Source organism: Chrysemys picta, chromosome 20, assembly GCF_011386835.1.
Source record: "Chrysemys picta bellii isolate R12L10 chromosome 20, ASM1138683v2, whole genome shotgun sequence".
Taxonomy (NCBI): domain Eukaryota; kingdom Metazoa; phylum Chordata; order Testudines; family Emydidae; genus Chrysemys; species Chrysemys picta.
The window spans coordinates 14,465,099-14,482,998 of NC_088810.1; the positions used below are offsets into that span (position 1 = coordinate 14,465,099).

The 17,900-nt window shown below is 51.8% G+C and overlaps 1 long non-coding RNA gene across 2 annotated transcripts; it reads left to right on the top strand.

Annotated features, from left to right (window-relative positions):
• Positions 1 to 3,771: 3,771 nt before the first annotated feature.
• LOC135976684 (uncharacterized) lies at positions 3,772 to 9,469 on the top strand. Of its 2 annotated transcripts, XR_010593989.1 has the most exons (3): positions 4,284 to 4,608; positions 5,963 to 6,382; positions 6,939 to 9,469. It is a non-coding gene; the product is annotated as an uncharacterized LOC135976684 (long non-coding RNA). The 2 variants fall into 2 exon arrangements; XR_010593988.1 differs by having other exon boundaries at positions 3,772 to 4,608; positions 5,963 to 9,469.
• The last annotated feature ends 8,431 nt before the right edge of the window (positions 9,470 to 17,900 follow it).

Sequence of the window (17,900 nt, forward strand, 5' to 3'; positions counted from 1 at the left end):
GGAGCAGAGTGGGGGTGTAGCGTGGGCAGGGCCTCAGGGGGAGGAGCTTGAGCAGGGGCGGGCCTCAGAACAGAGCAGGAGGCGGGGCCACACTCCAGGCGCTGGTGGCCCCACACACACAGACACACACATACACTTAGGGCGCTCAAGCCCAGCCTCCCCAAATGCAGGAGTCATGCGCCGCCCATGGTTGCCATTACAAACAGCAGTTGATATAAAGGTTGTGTTGTTTTTTGTAGTGATAAGAGAAAGTTTCTCCCCTCTGCCCCACCTCTTTTTTACAGTCTTACTTAAAACGATTGTTACTAAAAAAAATAAAATAAAAATAAATAAAAATAAAAAAGAACATGGGGTATTGCATGCAAGAATTTGTTTCCCTGTAGCAGTTACATTTGTTTTATCTCCATAAAGGGCATCTCCTCAATCTTTTAGCTCTCTCCCACTGTTTTTTTCATAGCCCTCTTTACCTTTTTAGATTTCATGTTTAGTCAGAGCTGTTTACCCTTTACCACTTTCTCCAATTTTACAAACACTGCCTGTGTTTCTGTTATATTTTGATTTAAGGCCTCCCTCTCTTCTGGCAAATCTTGTGTTTGAAACAAATAAAAAACTAGATTCTTTTTCTCTGTTGAATGCCTAAGAACCTGAACAACTCTTTACAATGAGCAATTGTTGCATCAAAACCATTTGTCCCTGTCAAGCTGACAGATGGCCAGGTGTTTGTAACAAAGGCTCAGGGTTATTCAGAATTGGGGGTGTTGGCCTTTTTGTGTCGTGACTGCCATTTTCCCCAGACCCTGGAAACTGCAGCTGCTTCAGAGGATCGTGTAGAAGCTAACTTTGCCCTTTTTAAAGCTGCTTCCTTTGAGTCCTTATGTAAAGAGAAGGCTCTGGATGTGCTGGGCTGTTCATAATCGGAGGTGCTGGCCCTTTTGTGTCATGTTTGCGGCTTACCCCCATTCCTGTAAACTGCAACTGCTTCAGGGAAGCTTGTAGAAGTCATCTTTGCCCTTTTTAAAGCCAGTTCCTCTGATATTTCTTCTTGTAGAATAACACTTGATAAGTCTGCCAATATACAAAAATGCAATGTTTTTAAAACAAAAACCTGTCAAAAATAGAGACACCTCTAACAAATTCCTGCATGGCATAACCCGTGCAGCCAGGTGATGAGCGTGCCAATTTGCCCATGAATCCAACCTCTCTGCTGCAGCAATAGGTGTTACTCACAGTGGAAAAAGTCCTCACAGTGTAGGGAGGCTCCTCAGTGTTTCTAAGTCTTGTTGATCTCTCCCAGAGTAGTTTGGAAAAATGCATTTCAGGGCAAAATAAGCAACACCCCAGGCAGGGGGAGACAGTCAGGAGATTGCCCGCGCTCCCCTCAGGCAGGGAAGACAGTCAGGAGATCGCCCGCGCTCAGGGCCAGCTTTAAGCCGATTCACCCGATACACCGGAATTGGGCCCCGCGCCTAAGAGGGCCCCACTCCGGGGATCTTCGGCGGCATTTCGGAGGCGGAGGTATGTGTGTATGTGTCATCCTTCGGTGCCGCGGAAGCCCTGGAGCGGACCCCCCGCCGCGAAGTGCCGCTGAAGCCCTGGACTGCCGCCGGGTATTGGAATCGGGCCCCGCGGGTCATAAAGCCGGCCCTGCCCGCGCTCCCCTCAGGCAGGAGGAGACAGTCAGCAGTGCCAGGTTTACAATGACACCAGTGGCTCCATGGAACCGGGCCTATGCTCAGAAGGGGCCCCGGCCTGCTCCGCTTGCACTGTGCCCTGAGACCCCACTAGCTCCCCCCGCCCACCAGCTGCTCTTCTCGGCCTGCCCGCTGGCCAACCGAGGGTTCCTCTCTGCCCCCGGCTGGACCCCAGTGCACCTCCGGCTACGGGCAGTCTCTGCTTCCCACCACCTATGGGGCCCTGCGTGTCTCCCTGGAGCTGAACTGCCTGGGACTGGTGCAGACGCCTGGCCAGGCAAGTGGGTCCTGAGGGAGCCCAGCAGGGGCAGGCCCTGGCCTGGCTGATCGCGCCACTTCCAAGAGGCCGGATTGATTCCTGGACCTGGGACAGCCCTGGCTGCGCTGCCGGCTCAGCCTGGCAGACACAGTTGCCTCCCAGCCGGGCTGTTGAGTGCGGCCAGGGGGCAGGCCATGGGGCAGTGGGTCTCCTGGGGGTCTGGGGAGGTGCTGGGCTGTGACGGGGCGGGGAAGATGTGTGTTGGGGAACTAGGGAGTGGGAGTTCTGTGGGGGTGCTGGGCAGTTGTGGTGGGGTTGTGGGCAGGGGTGGTGTTGTGCAGGGTGCTGTGCATTTGTGGGGGGGTCAGAGGGGTGCTGGGCATAGGGAGCTGCAGGGGTGATGGGTGGGGGAGCTGTGTGGCACAACATGGGCCTGCCCCCGAGGGCAAGGGGCATGCTGGCAGCACAGGGCCAGGGGGGCCACTGGGCATCTGGCAACAGTCGGTTTGTAATTAGTGCCCTCGCACTGGGCTGGGTGGAGCGGGGCCGCCCCTGCCATGCCATGCCCCATTGCCCCGGCTGGCTCCTCGCTCTGGAGACTGACCTCCCCATGCCATGGTCCATTGCCTCCATGGGAGCCCACAAATATGTTTGGTCCTGGGCCCATAAAAGGTTAATCCAGCCCTGACAGTCAGGGAATCGCTCGCACTCCCCTCAGGCAGGGGAGACAGGCAGGGAATCGCCCGCTCTCCCCACAGGCAAAGCTCTCCTCCTCTCATCACCCTCTGATTGTCTTAATCAGCCTTCCATCCCCCAGGGTTTGCCCAATCACCAGGCTCAGCGCCCTGGGCGAGGTGAGCACGCTGCCGTCTTCCCCATCTCTTGTCTACCCAGCAACAAGCCTGGCTCCCTTTCTCATCTGGCCTATTAACCTGGGTTCAGTTTGTTTCTCCATTCATAAAATAGAGACAACTGTCACCTGTCAATGAGAGAGGCCATTCGAACTCTGAATAACTAATGGCTTTGAGAAGGAGTATTGAATGCTCCTGCTCACCTTCTCATTGTGCAGGAACAAGGGTTGTTTCTATTAGGGTTACCAACTTTCTACTGGCACAAAACCAAACACCCTTTCCCCGCCCCTGCCCCACCCCTCATCTGAGGCCCTGCCCCTGCCCCACCCCTTCTCTGAGACCCTGCCCCTGCTCACTCCATTCCCTCTCCCTCTGTTGCTCTCTCTCCCCCACCCTCTAACTCTTTCACCCATTCTCACCAGGCTGGCTCAATGCAGGGGGGTGAGGGCTCTGGCTGGGGGTGTGGTCTCTGGGGTGGGGCCAGAAACTAGGAGTTCAGGGTGCGGGATGGGGCTCCGGGCTGAGGCAGTGGGTTCGGATGCAGGAGGGGGTGAGGTCTCTCTCTGGGGGTGCAGGCTCTGGTGTGGGGCCGGAGATGAGGGATTTGGGGTGCAGGAAGGTGCTCTGGGCTGGGGCCGAAGGGTTCGGAGGGCAGGGGAGGGATCATCAGGGCTGGGGCAGGGGGTTGGGGTGTGGGAGGGGGTGAGGAGTGCAGGCTCCCGACGGCACTTACCTCAAGCAGCTCCTGGAAGCAACAGCATGTCCCCCCTCTGGCTCCTACACAGAGGCACCGCTAGGTGGCTCTATGTGCTGCCCCGTCCGCAGGCGCCGCCCCTGCAGCTCCCATTGGCTGCAGTTCCCAGCCAATGGGAACTGTGGAGCCAGCGCTTGGAGTAGGGACAGCGTGCGGAGCCCCCTAGCTGCCCCTACACCTAGGAGACAGAGGCGGGACATGCCGCTGCTTCCGGGAGCCGCAGGGAGCCTGCCTTAGCCCCGCTGTGCCACTGACTGGAATTTTAACAGCCTAATCAGCGGTGCTGACTGGAGCCAACAGGATCCCTTTTTGACCGGGCGTTCCAATCGAAAACCGGACACCTGGCAACCCTATGCAGCGGAAATTGGTTCAGCTCTTAAACCACGTCCTGCAACAGGAAGTGAGGCAAGGGCTGTCAAGTGTGTGTAGTCTGGACTTTCCTGGAAGCCCCAGGTGGCACCCCAACTTGTCCTCACCCGCTGCTAGGAATATCAACCTGATGCCAGCTGGAGACTGACCTTGCTCTGGGTGTGGGGGCAAAATGCAGGCTGCAGGAAACAAACCAAACACACTGTACGGGGAGATGTCAGCAAACCAGGAAAGTGCCTGAAACCACTATGGCTTATTGCTAAAAGCAGCCAAATCAGCAGGCTTAGTTTAACCAAGGCAGGAGGGGAGGGGAGTTTGGGGTGCCACAGAAAGGGCAACTTGACCCCTTGTCCTTCCTGATAAGAATTGTGTTGAAGTTGCTGATCCATGCATTTTAGAAGAGCAGGATGTGCCCCAGGAATGTCTAGTGGGGCCTCAAGTCCGCAAACTCTGGAAAAACCCACACCTGGTTAATCAATAATCAGAAGGAACCTCTTGCTTCACCATTGAAACTGCTTACTTAAGTTTTCTTTAAGGGACATGTCATTCTATTATTAATGTATAAATAAGGGGGAAAAGTTTGAGGTAATCGGACTCTTCCGGACTCTCCCTCTGGATACATCTTGCAGTCCCCAGTGACAGACGGGCTGCTGCTGTGCCACACAAGAGCCACACTCAGCTTTGGTAATTATCGAGGGTTGGGGGTGTTTTACTAACCTGTTGTGGACTAACCTGTAAGTGCTTGAGACTAAGTAAAGTTTAGCTTTAAATGAAAGCACCCTTGTGTTGTCCTGTTTGTGCCAGCCATCTATCAGTCGGACGGCTGTGTCTCCCCTGATTCCTGACACCACCTCGCACAGAGTAAAAGTTACCAAGAGCTTTGGGTTGAAAGAATCCCGGGTAACAACAACATTTCAACCAGCAACAATCACTCTGCCTGAGCTGCCAGTTTGGATGCTGATGGAGCCAAAGTTCAGGGCTGACTGGACCCCGCTTCTCTGAGTTCATTAGCTCTGAGCGGCGCAGCATGGGGGCTAAGGCAGGCTGTCTGCCTATCCTGGCACCATGCTGCGCGCACCCCGGAAGCAGCCAGCAGATCTGGATCCTAGGCCGGGAGGCTCCACAAGCCGCTCTCGCCCGCAGGCACACACACCCCAGCTCCCATTGGCCAGGAACCAGCCAAAGGATTGCAGAGCTGGTGCTCGGCGCAGGGGCAGAGCGCGGAGCCCAGTGGCCCCCCCACCTAGGAGCCAGACCTGCTTCCGGGGCGCAGCACAGTGCCAGCCAGGACAGGTAGGGACTAGCCTGCCTTAGCGCCACAGCACTGCTGATCGGACTTTTAATGGCCCGGTCAGCGGTGCCGACTGGAGCCGCCAGGGTCCCTTTTCGACCGGGTGTTCCGGTCGAACACCTGCTCACCCTAGTTTCAATTATGTTGCAAGAGGGAAATTTTTAAAACAACCCCCCCTTTTTTTTTTTTAAACACACTGCATGATTAACTCATGGAACTCACTGCTATAAGATCTCACTGAGCCAAGAGCTTCATAGGATTGTAGAAAGGATGAGGCATTTATATGGACAATGAGAACATGCAGAGTTACTGACGGGTTAAAATCCATGTGTATTTTATATAACAACCTGGTATATGGATTGTGCCAGCTCTTTTCCAGACCCAAAGTCCAGAGTTTGGTCAAGGGACCAGAGGCCTAGCAAATAGTGATTAGCTAAGAGAAGCAGAATAAACACAAAATAATCTTGCTTTGCTAAATAAGCCTAGTCAGCAAATTGCCAGGTGTTGGCGCTGAGAACTAAATAATTGTGTCTTATTCAGAGTTGCAAATTGAACAAAGAATCCCTGTTCCTGTTGTGTTAGTTTCTTCTGTAGGGAGATGTTGTTCCCACATATCCAACCTTGAGTTTATGAAAGATATGGCCTCCTCCCACCTCCCTTTCCCAGGGACTAATGCCTGCCTTAAAACATAAAGAAGACAATCTTTATTGCCATATACTTTCACTGTTTCTTTGCTTTAACTCCTAGGAATGTACCTGTTGGACAATCAAAGGAGTTGCTTCATTCCTATGGACCCCAAATCAGAATTCAACATATATATTTTATACTAATAACATTTGATCAAAGTATTAATTAAATGTTAACTTGCTAACTTGAGACCATGGGCAGAGACATTATGTAACCTGTTAACCATTGGCTAATGTGCTATCTTGTTTTGCTGCAAAACCTATCTGGGGGTGTGGAACTTTCCCCCGCCCATGGAAAATCCATATATTCTATTGTAATCAATTGATTGACAGTGTCTCTGAGCCTGATAAGCAAGGTGACACGCCACTAGCGCTGTGCGTAATAAACTCCTATGCTTGACCTCTACACGGTGTGGATTGATGTTCCTTCAATTACATTTGTAAGGGAGAAAGAGAAAGAAAGGAAGATGGTTACCCTGTGGTAAGCTTTGCTGGGCAGGAAACAGGCACGGCTAGCTGGCTTGCTGGAATGGGTGGGGGAGTCACTGGGCAGAGGAGACACATGGGGCGGTCACGTGTCCTCCCCTTTACATGTCCCCCCTCTCTCCCCAATATAAGGAGACATGAGTTGTCTATGGATCAAAGTGATTGTTAAATGTATGAGTGCATTTGATGTTTAAACTTCATGAAAACTAGTGGGATGTTACTTGCATTGGTTTCACTTATCCGTATCCCATTATAAAGTAGTAGCAAACATTTACTATTGTGTATAGCCCTGTAACTAAGTAACCCATCAAACGAGAAAGAAGCCTTGTGGAATGCAAATGAAAACTTTAACAGAAAAGAGCTAATTTCAAAGCAAGTGGTCATTGTGTGTGATGATTGGAGGTCAAAGACTCACAATGCATTCCTCACTCTCCGTCAGCAAAGGAAAAGCCCACGTGGGGAGTGACACTGTCAGCTTGTTTTCTATGAGAAACTATACGTATGGACTCTACGAAAGGTCCTTCATCTCTGGACTGTTTGGACTCTTACAGGGATGTGTACCAGATGCAAAGCAGAGATCCCAAGATACAATCTGGGTAGCCTGAATAGACTTTTGGGAAACTGGCAGCTTCTTACATTACTTCCACCATTTGGAATTACAAACTATGACTTACCTGTGCATAGTTTTACCAGCTTTAGCCTTTCAATAACTCTCATTTCCTTTTCTTAGCTAATAAACCTTTACTTAGTTTACTATAGAATTGGCTACCTGCGTTGTCTTGTCTTTGGTAAGATCTAGAGTACCAATTGATCTGGGGTAAGTGACTGGTTTCTTGGGAATGAGAGTAACCTGATGTGGTGTGATTTTTGGTTTGAGTGACCTTTTATCACAAAGCCTAGTTTGTCTGGGTGGCAAGATAGATCGTGTAGATAAATCTCTGATAATTTTCATATGACTTTACATTGTGCCTCTTCATATAACCTTGTGGTGGGTCTACCCACGTGTGACCTCTGTTTTTATGGGACTTTGTATCAAAGCCTCATTTAGAAACTTTGCATTGCCCTTGGTATAATATTATAGCCCCTAAGGATAGAATAAGATAGAAGAAAATTTTCTTTTTGCTAGCAGTAGAACAAGAGCTCTCCCCCCCCACACTCTTAATCAATTGCCCTGTTGAATGAATGAGGTGTGGATGAGCAAGGCATGGAAGGCAGCACCTCCAGACAGCCTCAACTGTTGGAGAGGGGCTGGGAGCCAGACCCAAGGACAATAAAACGTGTCAAGTGGACTCATTAAAGACAAGCAGACATACTGACGGCCTCGGGGGTTAGAAGCAAGCACCTTCTTTTGGAAACACCCTCTTTGCAGCATTGGGACAACACTCAAAAGAAAGCAGCACAAAGAACCAATGGACACAGACACAGAGTTTGAATCTGGTATAGATTTGCATAAGAGGAAAGCTGCTATAAAAGTGAGGTGTCTTGCAGAGGACCCCGGGTCTCGTCTTGTCAACATGGAAGCATCAATCCGGATCCGCAGAAGCCCGGCTCCACCCCCTCCCCCATCTAACTCACCTGGCCAGTGAAGTTAAGGGGAGCAACTAATTGGAACAACAAGACGAAGTGTGTTTGTGTGTGTGTGAGTGTAAGTGTAATATATTATATGCATATGATACAGTGTTAATAAATACATGTATTACTAATAAATGTGGCATTTTGTCTTATTCCCCCTGAAAAGATCCTGTGCAGTACTTTAAGTACAATGTTTTGGTGGAGAATGCGAAAGGGGGAGCAAGCATAAAATCCACAGTTATTATAAAACTGGTGTGCACACTATAGGAAAAAGAGTGTAAACTTTCAGTTAATTAACCAAACTCTGAAGGATATAGAAGTTTAGGTTTAAATTGTGTTGTAGAGGTACATACACCCTCAGACGTAGCATGACTGAGCTAAAAAGAAGAACTTAGTGTTTCTCACTCTGATCCGGGGAAGGATCTAATCCAGGGAAGGATTTGTATAATTGGTGTATGAACCCTCGGTGGTAGCAGACCGAGTAATACAGAGGGAAGCTTAGCGTCTCTCCCTCTGGCCCAGAGTGGGTTAAAAACATAAAATGCAAATCTTGTTCTGTTAAACCAAACTCTGAAGGATATAGGAGTTTGGGCAGTGTAGTGTGGTTTGTTTGTTTGTTTTATTTTGTTTTGGTAAGTAATATTGTGGTAATTTCACAATTTTAAAGAAAATGTTTAAAAAATGGGACCAGGAAGGGTGGGGGCTAGTTGGAAAGCCCACCCTCCTTGCTAAATTGGTAGTAAAACAAGGCTTGTGCCCATGAAAAGAAACTGTTTATTAAAAAAAGCAGGATCGGGCCCAGGCAAGCAACAGCTAAAAAAACTGAAAAACAGGTTGGGTACAAAGAGTTAAAACAGCACTCTCAAATCTTACAGCAGCAGTAACATCAGGAGAAGAAACATTTAAGACCCCAGAAGGGGGCAGACCTTTGGGACCCCTCTGGAGATTGGGAAGGGGAATATTTGGGATATTTGAGTGAATTCCTCCTCCCAGGGCGAAAATGCCATTGAAACAGTTAACAACAGTGCCTGCTTCTGCCTCAGATCTCCAGGCCATGGCAAAATGGCTGGAGATTTTAAAACAGAATTTTTTTTCTAAATGAAGTGTTAACGCCCTTTTACTGAGAGAAAGGGAGGATTTACACTCACAAGAAATGCACCACTTAATTAGCATTTGTGCAGCCCCAAGTACCAAACACACTATGGCAGAGACTAAGCAGGTTCTGCCATGGTTAAAGCACTGTGCTAATTTGTTTCCAAGCTTCTATCTTTCAGGCTCTGAACCAGAACATCAGGAGAGCTGGTACCAGCTGATGAGTTATAAAATACCATGGTTATAGTGTCATGACAAAGTCTGTGTTCAGTGTTCTGTGTTGCATGTTCTGTGTCTGTCTCTGGTGGTGTCCTGTGTTAGCATTGGGTCCAGAGAGAGAGGGGATACTACACTAGACAGGGTAAATGTCTTTTCCTCTCTCTACTTCCCCCATCTCCATCCAACTTATCAATCACCACTTGTGTCCAAAAAACTTTGGTTCCCAGTGCATCAGGTTTATTTTTTGTTAGGTTCTCTAATAGTCATTTTGTTGTTAATTTTTGTTATTAATACATTTGTATTGTTAGTTACATTTGCTTGTATTATTATTAATTCCACACTTTCCTCTATGCACTCTGGTTCTATTTCCCCAAGCCCTGAAAGGTAGTTCTTGGGCCCCCATAACCTGTAAGACCTTGGCCCATAATTGTATGGCCCCATCTTTCAGGTCCCCAAAAACTTCTGAGAACAACTGTTAAAAATAGGAAATTCTACAACATTTTAGCAACTGAATGTTAGTTTAAGTTCAAATCAGCTTAACCTTGCATAACAACTGTGGTACTCCTACAAAATCTTATTTGTTGTGTGTGCTTAAGAAGGGCCTGACCTCAGTGACTTTTATTGTTTGATGGCTATTGCAGCATCAAACTTGGGCCTCATTTTGTTTGTCAATGTACCCAATTATTGTAATGGTAATGGTTTTGTTGTATTTCCAATTATTATAATTATAATTGTTTGCATTTGTGTTTATGTTATATCTGGTGTTTAGTCAATTGTAATGGTTTTAGTTATATTCACCTGGTTATAATTGTTTGGTTTGTTTGCAACAAATACAAAAGATTTATATGGTACTAGTTTAACGAGGTGAGGGAAGAGGGAGTTTGTTTTGCAGAGGACCAGAGAGAGGACTTGGGGACCCAGCCGATGGCCTGGAGGATGGCCTGGAGGCGACCAGTGACCTGGCAACCTGGTGGCCCAGCTGAGGAGACGCAGCCGGTTCTGGCCAGTGGGCGGACAATGGGCTGCAGAGTGAGGACGCAGTGATCTGACCAGCCGGTTCCAGCCAGAGGACAGAAGCAGGAGAGGAGGCCCCAGTTTATGACCCTGTTTACCTGGAGAGAAGACAATGGACAGAGGCAGGGCTTGGGGCCGGGGATCTCAGATGCCCAGCTGGGAAGCAAGGGGGCTCTGGGCTGGAGAGGGGGAGCAGGCAGGGCCCACGTGGATGCAGAGTAGGGTTACCATTCGTCTGGATTCCCCCGGACATGTCCGGCTTTTTCGGGTTAAAAATAGCGTCCGGGGGGAATTTGTCAATGTCCGGACTTCCCCTCCTCCCCCCCCATACAGAGCGTGCGCACAGCTTACAGAGCAGCCCAGGCTCCAACAGCCAGAGCCAGAGCCCTGCTTGCACTTCCCCCTCCTTTCTCCTGAAACTTGACACCACTCCCCCTCCTCTCCCTCCCTCCCCCGCCCTCCCTGCACTCACAGATCGCTGTTCGCCTGGAGCTCCGACCCTGCTGCCCTCCCCTGCTGTCGAGCGCGCTGCTCTGCAGCACAGTAAGGGGGCCGGGGGCCAGAGAAGCGGCAGGGAGGTTCGGGGGGGGGGTAGTCAAGAGACAGGGAGCAGGGGGAGGGTTGGATGGGTCAGGAGTTTGGGGGGGGGCTGTCTGGGGGTTGGGGGTGTAAGGTTTTGGGCAGTCAGGGTACAGGTGGGGGGGTCTCAGGAGGGGGCAGTTAGGGGACAAGGAACAGGGAGGCTTAGGTAGGGGGTGGGGTTCTGGAGGGCAGTTAGGAGCAGGGGTCCCAGGAGGGGGCAGTCAAGGGACAAGGAGCGAGGGGGGATCAGGAGTTCGGGGCAGGCTTTCTGGGGGAGGGTGGATAAGGTTTTGGGCAGTCAGGGTATAGGTAGGAGGTAGGGTCCTGGGGGACAGTTGGGGGGGGGTCTTAGGAAGGGGCAGTTAGGGGATAAGGAACAGGGAGGCTTAGGTAGGGGGTGGGGTTCTGAGGGCAGTTAGGAGCAGGGGTCCCAGGAGGGGGCAGTCAGGGGACAGGGAGCAGAGGGGTTTAGATGGGTCAGGAGTTCTGGGGGGGGCTGTCTGGGGGTGGGGGTGTGGATAAGGGTTGGGGCAGTCAGGGGACAGGTAGGGGGTAGGGTCCTAGGGGGCCAGTTAGGATGTGGGGAAGGTCTCAGGAGGAGGCAGTCAGGGGACAAGAGGCAGGGAGGCTTAGGGAGGGGGTGGAGTCCTGGGGGGCAGTCAGGGGACAAGGAGTGGGGGGGAGGGTTGGGGGTTCTGAGGGGGCAGGAAGTGGGAGGGAGTGGAAGGGGCAGGGGCGGGGCTAGGACAGGACAGGGGCGGGGCTAGGACAGGGGCGGGGCTCCTCCCGTCCTCTTTTTTGATTGTTGAAATATGGTAACCCTAATGCAGAGAGACTGGGAGGTGCTGGGCTGAGGGAGGCCAGGCCTGAGGCCCTGAGAGTTTCCTGTGCTGTGTTCAACCCTCAATAAATCCTCCTGTTTTATGCTGGCTGAGAGTCACTCCGGTCTAGAGAACAGGATTGTATCAACCCCTTCGGGGGTGGAGGCCCCGGGGGGTCCAGAGCGAGTGGACTCCCTGCGGGGGCCCACGGCAGAGACAGACATGCTAAAGCTCAGAGAGGTGCAGCTCCCGGAGGTGGAGGGACCTGACCCAGAGAGAGAGTGGACCCCCGAGAAGGGCTGTCGCACTGAAAGGGGCACTCCCCCCCACGGACCGCACGGGGCCAAGAGTGGGCACGATCTGTGAGTCCGTGACACCTGGGTTTAGCAGGCCAATGCTCAAACCACTGAGCTATCCCTCCTACAAAAGAAAGCTGATGTAGGAAGTGAGGTTTGAACTCACAACCTCAGCATCACTCTGCTATAAGTACTGCATGCTAACCCATTGCACCACTGGAGGCCACAATTTGTTAGTCTCTAAGGTGCCACAAGGACTCCTGGTTGTTTTTGCTGAGACAGACTAACACAGCTTCCACACTGAAACTTCAGACAGTGTGCCACTGGAGGAGGGCTACCGCTGAGAGTACAACACACTGGTTGCACCAGGCAGTGGCTCTCCCAGGGCTAGGAGTCCTGTGGGTGACTATTTTACCAAGCCACTGGGTGACTCCAGGCAAGTCCTTTCGTTTTTGGGGGTCTCTGATTCCTCCTCCATAAAATGGGGCCCAAGCGGTCACCTAGAAGCAGAGGCAGAACAGAGCTTGCAGGGAGCTAACGGCTGTATCTCCTGGAGAAATGGTTACCAAATACTGAGTAATGCAACAGAGACTAATATTTCTGGAGAGTTTTCTCTTTGCTGTGTTGCAATCAATGTCTCCTGAGCATGAGAAGACGCCAGGGAGGGGGAAAGCTGCCAAACCCACTCAGGGGTCCCAGGGCTCTGCTGCGGGCACTGCAGGGAAACCCTGCAGGGAGGCTTTCTGGAGAAAGGCTGAGTGAGGATTTGCCCTCTAAGTTCCCAGCCCAGTTCTGCATGCAACAAAGGCTTCAAGAGAGAACACGGGTGCCAGACTACAAGCATTTGGCATCTCATAGCTGGAAACAGCCAGACAGCTGATATAAACTGTCCAAGCTCTAAGGACTGGAATGGAGTTCTGCTACACCAGGGGAATCCATTGGAGTTATGCTCTTCCAGCCGGGGAGGAAACAAATACCATTGTTCTCCCAGCAATCCTTGTGTCAGTGGGACATTGACTCTAGGCACCAGCGCTCCAAGCATGTGCTTGAGGCAGCACTTTCCAAGGGGCGGCACTCCGGCCCCCCCCCCCCTTTTTTTTTTGCTTGGGGCAGCAAAAAGCCGGGAGCCGGCCCTGGCCAGAGCCCTGCCGCTGGAGAGCCAGAGCATCGTCCCCTGGAGTCGAGCCCAGGCTGCGGCAGCAAGAGGGACTCCTGGAGTGTGTGAGGAGCCGGGGAGGGAGGGAAGTGGGGCCCGGGATGCAGAGAGGGAGGAGGGGTCCTGCTGCTGCCACTGCTGCTGCTCTGAGTCTCCCCAAAGCGGCGCAGTGTTTCCCCGCCCAAGTGGGCTGTGCAGGGCGCCACCTGGCTGGGCGGGGGGCGCGGATCCCGGCTCACGCGCTGATGGGGCGCTGGGAAGCCCGAGCTGCAGCTGCCACCCCCTCCTGCCCCGGACCCAGCTCGCCACGCACCTCCCCCGACTGAGCCCTGCGCTGCTTGCCCCGGGCCCCCACAGTGCCAGGGGTGGGGAGAGGCAGAGCCCGGCTCCGAGCAGGGCAGCGGGGGATACTGCCCCGCCAGGGGACCCCACGGCTCGGGCACCTGGGGGGTCAGTGTCCGTCCTCTCAGCTCTGCCTGCACGGGGCTGGGGAAGCAGCTGTCAGCGCCTGCCCCTCTCAGCCCTTGCACCCCCATCCCGCTCGCAGCCTCTTCACTTGTACCTCCCCCCATCGCTCCTTCGTCGAACCCCTTCCCCCTGTACTCTCTCTTCACCCGCACCTCTCCCCTTGTACCCTCCCCCAGCCCTCTCCTCCCCCTGCACCTCTTCTCCCGCAACCCTCCTGATACCCCCTCTCCTCCTCCACCCTCCTCCGTGAGTACATCACACTCTGCTTCTCTGCCAGCATAGAGCCCCCAAGCACCCCCACACCTGCTCCTCTGCCTGAACCCTCTTTACTAGATCCCCATCCCTTTCCAGGTACAAGGTTTGAGGGTTAGTCCCTATGCCTTCCATGTGCATTTGGAGCACTAAAGATGGGGTTGCGGGGGATGGGGGAGGGCGATATTTATACTAAAGTGAAATAAAAATAGGAGAAACGGTTTGATCCCCACTGCAAGTGTAAACGGGGACTGCTGTGGTGAACGAGGAGGTCACGTTTGGCGGGGGGAAGCCCACGGCTGGGGCGGCAGGGGGCGCAAGTGGGGGAGGGCACTGGTGGGGGGAAGAGCCCAGGGCTGGGGTGGGGGGCAGCCAAAAAATTTTTTGCTTGGGGCAGCAAAAAACCTAGAGCCAAGAGTGCCAGTGCTTGCAGCATCAAAGCCTTTGATAATGCTTGTAAAAAGAGCAGGTGAGATGCATGTTTAAGTGATTTTTAAGTTGACAGGGCCCAGTGATGGAAGTGGAGCAAGACTGAGACCCTGCTACCCCAAGCCAGAATCACACTCCCCCGTACAGCAAGGTATTAAGAAAGTGCCTAACTCCAAGCATGTCAGCACTAGGGAAGTCAATAGGGTTATTCCTGTGCTCAAAGTCAGGCAAGTGCATAAGTACTTGCTGAACTAGGGCCTAGAGCAGTGGTACTCAACCTGTGGGCCTCACGTGGCCCAATTAGCACACAGCTGCGGCCTAGCTGTGTGCTAAAGGCGTGGCAGTATCCTGGCTGCCCTGCCCCGCTCCACATGGCGGAGTCCAGGGTTGGGGCTGCCCTGTCCTGCCCTCCCTGCTGTCAGGGCTGCAATGCCTTGCCGTGCGGGCTCGAGGCTGCGCTTCCCTGCTTGGCAGGGTCCAGGCTCCCCTGCTGCCTGACCCCCACCCAGCGAGGTCCAGGATCAGGGCTTACATAGTGACTGTCCAGACGTGTACCCAGAAGCCTCCTGTTACAAGACAAGCCCAAGAAAGAAACCAACAGAACTCCACAGGCCATCACCTACAGTAGTCAGCTTAAACCTCTCCAATGCATCATCAGTGATCTACAACCCATCCTGGACAATGATCCCTCGCTTTCACAGACCTTGGGAGGCAGGCCAGTCCTCGCCCACAGACAACCTGCCAACCTTAAGCATATTCTCACCAGCAACCACGCACCGCACCATAACAACTCTAACTCAGGAACCAATCCATGCAACAAACCTCAATGCCAACTCTACCCACATATCTACACCAGCGACACCATCACAGGACCTAACCAGATCAGCTACAACATCACCAGTTCATTCACCTGCACGTCCACCAATGTTATATATGCCATCATGTGCCAGCAATGCCCCTCTGCTATGTACATTGGCCAAACTGGACAGTCACTACGCAAGAGGATAAATGGACACAAGTCAGATATCAGGAATGGCAATATACAAAAACCTGTAGGAGAACACTTCAACCTCCCTGGCCACACAATAGCAGATGTAAAGGTAGCCATCTTACAGCAAAAAAACTTCAGGACCAGACTCCAAAGAGAAACTGCTGAGCTTCATTTCATTTGCAAATTTGACACCATCAGCTCAGGATTAAACAAAGACTGTGAATGGCTATCCAACTACAGAAGCAGTTTCTCCTCCCTTGGTGTTCACACCTCAACTGCTAGCAGAGGACCTCACCCTCCCTGACTGAACTAACCTCGTTATCTTCATACTGATTCTTGACTGAATATTTATACCTGCCTCTGGAAATTTCCATTACGTGCCTCTGACAAAGTGGGCATTCACCCACAAAAACTTATGCTCCAATACATCTGTTAGTCTTAAAGGTGCCACAGGACTGTCTGTTGCTTCCATAAAAAAGCTTAACTGTTCCTTACAATCAACCTGCAATGAAGAGCAGCTGTCACATTCACCAGTTTCAAGGTTTAACCCAACCTATAATAGAACCTACACACACATACCGAAGCACACTGGTTAGGAGCTGAAGTCAGCAAAGTTCAAGCTGGAAATAAGGTGTAAATTTTTAACAGTTACTTAGGCACGTGGGAGATTCTCCATCACTTTCAGTCTTTAAACCACCACTGGATTCTTTCTTTCTAGAATATACACTCTTGTTTAACTACATGCTATGGGCCTGGGTCAGGTTCTCTCCCTGGGCTATGCAAGTCATCTGACATCATCAGTGGTTCTTAACCTTTACTGCAGCCTGCACCCCTTTGGTTCTCCCAAAAAAAAAAAAAAAGTTTGCGCACCCCTTATCCAAAATCATTGAAGTAGGTCAGTTCTTTTAACCTAGATATATTCTAACTATAGAATGAGAGAGAATTATATATTTATTTTAATTTCACAGGTGAATTTTAACACAGTAATAATTTTAAAAAGTATAATGTTAATAAATACATAGGTTTGATGAAACAAAGTAGTTGTACTTAAACGTGCTTATGCTTAATTTGTGTTTTCAATTATTTACCTTCTAAAAAAATCTGGCATGTCTTGCACCCCCAGAAAGGGCATCTTGCACCCCCAGGGGCTGCATGCACCCCAGCGTAAGAACCACTGGACTAGGTGGTCAGAATGGGCCCTTCTAGCCTGTGAAGGGATGGGGGGGGTGGATTGTGGCTATTCAACTCATCAGTGAAATAGTTGAGATGCACATTATGGTCAGTAAAAAGAAGAACAGGAGGACTTGTGGCACCTTAGAGACTAACAAATTTATTAGAGCATAAGCTTTCGTGGACTACAGCCCACTTCTTCGGATGCAGTGGGCTGTAGTCCACGAAAGCTTATGCTCTAATAAATTTGTTAGTCTCTAAGGTGCCACAAGTCCTCCTGTTCTTCTTTTTGCGGATACAGACTAACACGGCTGCTACTCTGAAACCTTTCATTATGGTCAGTGGGCTTTAGGTCAGACCCTTTGAAGATGCTTGGGAGTAGCTGACAGGCCTGGGACGTGGAGCAAGCACTAGGGTGACCAGATGACAGGAAGAAAATATCGGGACACAAGGGGGGGGGAGGGAGGGGTCACTGGCGGAGCAAAAAAACCCAAAAAACCGAGTGCTGCCGGTGTAAGGACACAAACAGCTCCCTCTCCCAATTCCCTACTGTGACCCAGTGCTGCTGGCAGTCGGGGGCGGGAGCTGAGAACAGCCCAGGGCTGCGGGCAGTCAGAGGAGATTATGCACCCTTCCTTAGGTATGCATACCTTCAGCCTCTGGTTTTTAGGAGTGGGGGGGGGGGGGAAAGCGGAGTGCAGCGTCCCGACCGAAGATCAATCAGGACGCGGGACAAATACCTAAATATCGGGACGGTCCCGATTTTATCGGGACGTCTGGTCACCCTAAGCAAGCACAGCTCCGAGCACCAGAGGTGAAACATTCTGAGCCTGTGCCATGTTCCTCCTCCTCTGTACCTCAAACTCTCCCAGCACTTTCTGTGCTGTACCCCCACCCTCCTCCTCTGTACCCCAAATTCTCCCCCACCCAGGGCTGCCCAGAGGATTCAGGGGGCCTGGGGCAAAGCAATTTGAGGGGCCCCTTCCCTAAAAAAAAGTTGCAATACTATAGAATACTATATTCTCGTGGGGGGCCCCTGCGGGGCCTGGGGCAAATTGCCCCACTTGCTCCCCCCTCTGGGCAGCCCTGCTCCCACCCTCCTTTGTACCCCAAACTCTCCCCCCACTCTCCGTGCTGTGTTCCCACCCTATTCCCCTGTACCCCAAACTCTCCCCACTCTGTGCTGTGCCCCCACCCTCCTCCTCTGTACCCCAATTTCTCCCCACCTTTCTCCTCTGTACCCCAAACTCTCCCCACTCTGTGCTGTGCCCCCTCCCTCCCTCCCTCCTGTACCCCAAACTCTCCCCCACCCTCCTCCTCCGTACCCCAAACTCTCCCCCCACTCTCCGTGCTATGTTCCCACCCTAGTCCGCTGTACCCCAAACTCTCCCCCCACTCTCCGTGCTGTGCCCCCAGCTGCGAGTACTACAGACCGCCCGCCCCCCTCCCTT